We start from the raw sequence: 6000 nt of genomic DNA, 5'->3' as shown, positions 1-6000 counted from the left end.
GTTTTGGCACGTCGAAAAACTGACCTTGCATGATGCAGCTTTGAAATTGAGGGACAGTGTAGTTTAATGTACATGTACATAGCTAACTTTAAAACATCTGGCAGTGTCTTGCCTACACACTGTCTGCAAAGTTATAAACTCTGTGATAATAAAGGTGCTCAATACAGTTTATATTGATAATATTGAGAAGGGGTCTTTGTTGAAAATTTAGTCTAGTGTCTTCTTCAATGAAATTGAGGGAAAGTGTAGTTTAATGTACATGTACATAGCTAACTTTAAAACATCTGGCAGTGTCTTTCCTACACACTGTCTGCAAAGTTATAAACTCTGTGATAATAAAGGTGCTCAATACAGTTTATATTTATAATATTGAGCAGGGGTCTTTGTTGAAAATTTAGTCTAGTGTCTTCTTCTTCTACAGTTGCCTTCAGATTCATTTTAGACCAGCCCCTTGTTATCAGAATTGCCAATCTCATGTTCTGATATCACTCGCTCTCAAAAGAAATTATATCCATGATTCATGAATTCAAACAGATTGAATGTCAACTGGCCAACAATGGAATAGGCTAGAGCACATAAAGTTTTCTTTATATCAAAAAGTGTAACTATAGCAAAACAAATTTCCAGGACAACACATGGGTATTCTAAAACTTCACCTAAATTGCACAAAAATACTGTGGACAATCAATGGACTTGCATTTAAGATAGTTCAGGAATAGTATACTATGCAAATCCTTGGTTCAGGGATAATTTCTAAATTCTACTGAACAGATGGAAAAAAGGGGGAGAAGATGCAACTTCAAGGCCTAAGGGTAGATTTTTGTCAAAATGAAGATAGTCGGCTACAGAAAACAACAAAAAAGACGACAGAATACTTACTCATAGTCAAGTTATGTCGTATGATTCTGCTTGTATGCTGAAATTCTTGGGTACATGGGCCATTCTTCGCCTCATCCAACAAAAACAATCCGTCCGTTCAAAACATGTGGGTTTCAAGCTTCCTGTTGAATCGGTTTTCCAAATAAGGAAAATAAGCCACGCCTCTGTTGCGAGATCGACAAGAAGGATTTTCATACAATACAAGTTATGGCTTGTAAAATAATGTGACATATGGTTTTTAACTACAACAAATTATCATTATTTATCTAATTCTGCATAGTTTATCAACAAAAAGAACAAAATACGAGAGCGATTGACGACCAGAGAAATGAAGCGGACAGCGTCGTCACTATGGAGACGCAACGTTGCTCATTAATATTCATGAGCATTACAAGAGTTATTTGCCCCTGCAAAAATTGCCTTAACATACCTGCGTGACGTTGCTGCACTGATACATGACGTCATTGCCCAATATTTTTGAGTATCAAGTCCTGTTTATGATCTTAAAAATATTAGGCAGTAAGATCGAAGGGAAAATGTACAAATGCCGATAAACAAATGCACCAACAACCGTCTGAGGTCACATTCATGTGTGTGTTTGTTTTGCGCACACATTGTTGTCAATATAATGGAATTATATGCGACTGTTATTCAAATGAGAGGCTTTACCCACTGTTTTCTAATCAAGAAAATGCCTGTACCAAGTCAGGCATATGACAAATGTTTTCGATTCATTTGATGTGTTTTAGCTATTGATTTTATTGACTTTCTGTTTCGAATTTTCCTTGTAGTTCGTTATTTTGGTTATTTAACTTTCGGTATTTTTGTTATTTAAATGTTTACGGTATTTGCAACGTTAGTTATAGGTCAACAAGGAGGAAATAACGAGAAATAATACACCTGCTTAGAATCCTAACTTGAATCTGATTTATTTGATGTCATGTAAGAAGACATTAACTGGAGACCAGTATCATCGACAGGAGTAACATCTACTGCTTTGCATTAAATACCCTCCATGAGGATCATTCAAAAGTGTCGCACAAGCGAATAGGGTAAAATTGATGGAATGTACAGACAACCATAAAAATAAAACGTTCTAAATGTGGTTTGTTTAAAATCCTTTTCTGGATCAACCTTCATTCCGACAGTCTGTTGAAAAACACGTCCTCCAAACGTAACAAATATGTTGTCAATCAAGAAATCAAGCATCTTGATAATGTCAGTCTCAGAGAACGTTTTGTTTGAATCAGAGTGATTCTTTACAAAGTAGGATTTATCCTTCCCCAAAACAAGATACTACGTTCGCCATTGTTTTTAATGAAACAAAGTAATACCAACTCTTTCAATTTGTCTTTTAGTTTGGAATGGGAAATACTTGTGTAAAGTGTAGAAAAGTCAAATGTTTTAATACTATTGCAAGATGAGAGAGTCTTAGATTGTATGTACTCTAAAAGATCTTTGGAATTTTTTAGTATCCACATCTGATTCACGCCACCTCTAGAATAGGCAGTTTCACAAAAACTTTGGAGCCCGGCTTTGATTGCTGATAAAATAGATGTTAATAATATAGAAAGAGGTTTCGTGGAGCACTTGGAAGACCCAGCAATATACCGTTGTTTGTAAGGACACTTATGTAGTTTATGTATCCAATACAGTGATGGACGATCCAGTTCTTCATCTTTGGTTGAAATTCCAAAGGAACATAGAACAGACCTTTGATTATCCAGGATTTCCTCTTTGGTAAGTGTCGTGAGGGTATATGTTGAGTTTCCAAGTGAATTGTCAATACCTAATTCATTTATCAAGCAGTTTATGTAATGATATTTACACACAAAAACAATGTTGTTTGGGGCTTTATCTGCGGGGACAACAACATATTTGTCATGGAGGTAGGACAAGTGATTTGCAATATTTGGGTCTTTAAAAATTGATGTAGCGTGGGTTTTGATATGCCCATTTAGTTTCTTAATTCTGATTTGTATCAACGACCTCACAGCCTTAATCCATTCGGAAAGAGTATCTACGTCTTCTTTCTCGCGTTTAGCCCATTGCCTGGCATAATCCTCGACTGAATCCATCAGTATTTTGAAGTTGTATTTCCAATTGAGGGATTTAGGCTCACGATATTTCGGACCTTTAGATAACAAATTTCGCAGGAAAGTGTTAGTGACAATGTTGAAGTCTCCGGTAATAACGTAGCTGAAGTGTTATTGACAATGTTGAGGTCTCCGGTAATAACATTCATGCCTCCTAATCGCATTTTCTGGATTTACCTTCATCAGGAACGTCCAAAGCCGAATATTTGACAACCAAGGATGTATATCAACAGAAACAATTAAAGAACTATATTACCAAAAATGATATAAAACAGTTAAATCCATATAAGGTCAACCTTGCCTGAGGAAATTGAAACCTTAGTTTCTAATAATTCCAAATTTACTAACAGACAACTTAGCAAGGTTTGTAATAAACTTATCATGGAGACGCGTGTTTTTTCCTTTATTTCTTGCTTGCACCGAAATTAATTTATTGGATATGAATTGTATTATTTCTAAGTAAGGTACAGATAAACTTATCATGAAGACGCGCGTTTCGTCTACAACAGACTCATCAGTGACGCTGGAATATAAAAAGTAAAAAGTCCAAATAAAATACGAAATTGAAGAGCATTAAGGTTAGGCCAAAAACAGCCAAGATAATCTCTTCCTGGGATAGAAAATCCTTTTTGTGAACAGTTAATTTATGATTATGACAATATCAATGATCATTCATGTCATCACAGGAGTTAATTTACAAAATTATTGTTTAATTTGAAAGCCTTATGGTGATCTCTAGAAAAAAGAGATATATGAGCATAATTCCACAGTTCAAAGACAAAAAAATATATAAGACATACGGTATTCAATCCGGCCTAAGTTTTAAGAAGAAGTGAATAGATTAAATTGAGGCTTTCAATGATTGGTCATCAACACCAATATAGTGTTATAACTTAACAAGTTAAATTAAAACACTACTGACAGGGACCCTGGCTCCAAATGTGCACTAAAACACGTGGCGAGCTTAAACTAATGACAAGGAAGGGGTATGGTGTATAGTTCATGACAAAACAAAAAAACATACACGTGACAACATTTAAAGCAATGGAACGACGATTAAAATTTTTCATTCTACAGCCTATCTATGCTATAACCAGGTTTTTGTTTTTAGATAAATTGTTTAAATGTTGCTGTTTGGTTGATGATATTTTACGTTCTTAAACGTTTCTTGTTTGATGTTACCTTCATACTTTGTGAAATAATGTGCACGTACACCGTCATCGAACAGGGTGCTTTCGGAACCTTAAAGGGAGAGACTTAACATGCCTGGAACGTGTCTTTCTGTCGTAATTTAAAGTTCAATAAAAAAGTGTTCTCCACAAATGATCAATTAATTTGAATAATTATCTCTATGAAAATTGGTGTTAAACAATTGTTCTCAAAATGATGTTAGCTCTTGTTCATATTTCACTGCATGCATTTCTTTTCGGATAGTGTGTTAATGAGTGTTTGTCGTTTTGACAATACATGACAGGGTTTCACCTGGGGCAACACTTGCATTTTGTTTTTCCTTTTTGCAAACAAGCTAAAGTTCAATATCCAGCGTTGTCGTCTTGTTTATATCCGGGATCTTATATAACTTGTAATATTATGTTCCAGTGTTCATTATTTCATTATTCTTTTATCTCTATTTCATGACAAACGTTTGACCAAATGAACACTAAACTGGACACTTTTTATTTAACAGTTCATAAATAATTACTGTAAACAAACTCCTAACAAAAGTAAATAATTCTTTATTATTCGCCCGTTTATTTGGATTTTGGAGTGCCAGTAATATTTTTTGTATACCAAAAACAGAAGGCCGGGATTTGGCTTCAGTTGATATGTAACTTCCGGTCTAGATAAATAAAATCAAAGATTTGTCTTTATTTTGCTGGTGTTTGTTATAAAAAAAATGTTTTCCGTTAAAGCGTAAGTTAAAGCGGTTAAGATAGGAGCTCTTAAACAATTGTGAAGTACCTACTTTAACAAAATTATTTATTCAAATGTTGAAAAAAAACCCATCCAAGTGCTAGGTGAACCACACAATTTCATTAAACCATAAAATTGACACATTTTGTTTCTTAGTTTATGGTCGATAGCTCTCAAATGCTTGTACCTATTTTACAATTTACATTTATTAGTACAAATTGAAAACATATACTACGATGTACCAGGAAAATGAAATTGCAATATATAAACAAAATTAATTTCATTTACCTGTGTTTAAAGTTATTGCAAAAGAGGGACGAAAGATACCAGAGGGACAGTCAAACTCATAGATCGAAAACAAACTGACAACGTCATGGCCAAAAATAAAAAGACAAACAGACAAATAATAGTACAGATGACACAACATAGAAAACTAAAGACTAAGCAACACGAACCCCACCAAAAACTGGGGGTGATCTCAGGTGCTCCGGAAGGGTAAGCAGATCCTGCTCCACATGTGGCACCCGTCGAGTTGCTTATGTTATTACAAATCCGGTAAATAGTCTAATTCGGTAAGTCACATTCGTGAAAAGGGAAGGGTATTGTAGTTACGACATAAGGAACATATCCGATATCATCTGTGAAACGGTTATTCCATAACGATCAACCAACTCGTGATGGCGTCCGTAAAAATTACGAAGGGATGACTTCAACTTCACCATTTGGAACTCTTGGTTTAATAGCTTCCTTGTGAGCAGCAATCCTCTATCAAATCATGATAGGAAACACAAGCCCGGGAATATCGTATCAATTGGGATATATATACTCCGTATGCAGGCGCTGCTGGAATGTTGCTACATAGAAATGGAAAGTTCACAATTGGGAAGCTGAAATCATCTCTTTTGTCGTAAAGTTTTGTTTTCAACCGACCCTCATTGTCAATTTCTAGATGTAAGTCAAGATATGAGGCAGACTTAACTGTATCTGTAGTATCCTTAATCTCTAGTTCGATGGGGTAGATTCGTTCAACATAGTCACCAAATTTTGTATTATTTAGTGAGAGAACATCATCTATATAGCGGAACGTAGAGTTAAAGGATATTGCTAACTT

The sequence above is a fragment of the Mytilus californianus genome, unplaced genomic scaffold (genome assembly GCF_021869535.1).
Source record: "Mytilus californianus isolate M0D057914Y unplaced genomic scaffold, xbMytCali1.0.p SCAF_10, whole genome shotgun sequence".
In the NCBI taxonomy this organism is placed as follows: Eukaryota; Metazoa; Mollusca; class Bivalvia; order Mytilida; family Mytilidae; genus Mytilus; species Mytilus californianus.
Note: the sequence above shows the minus strand (reverse complement) of the source record.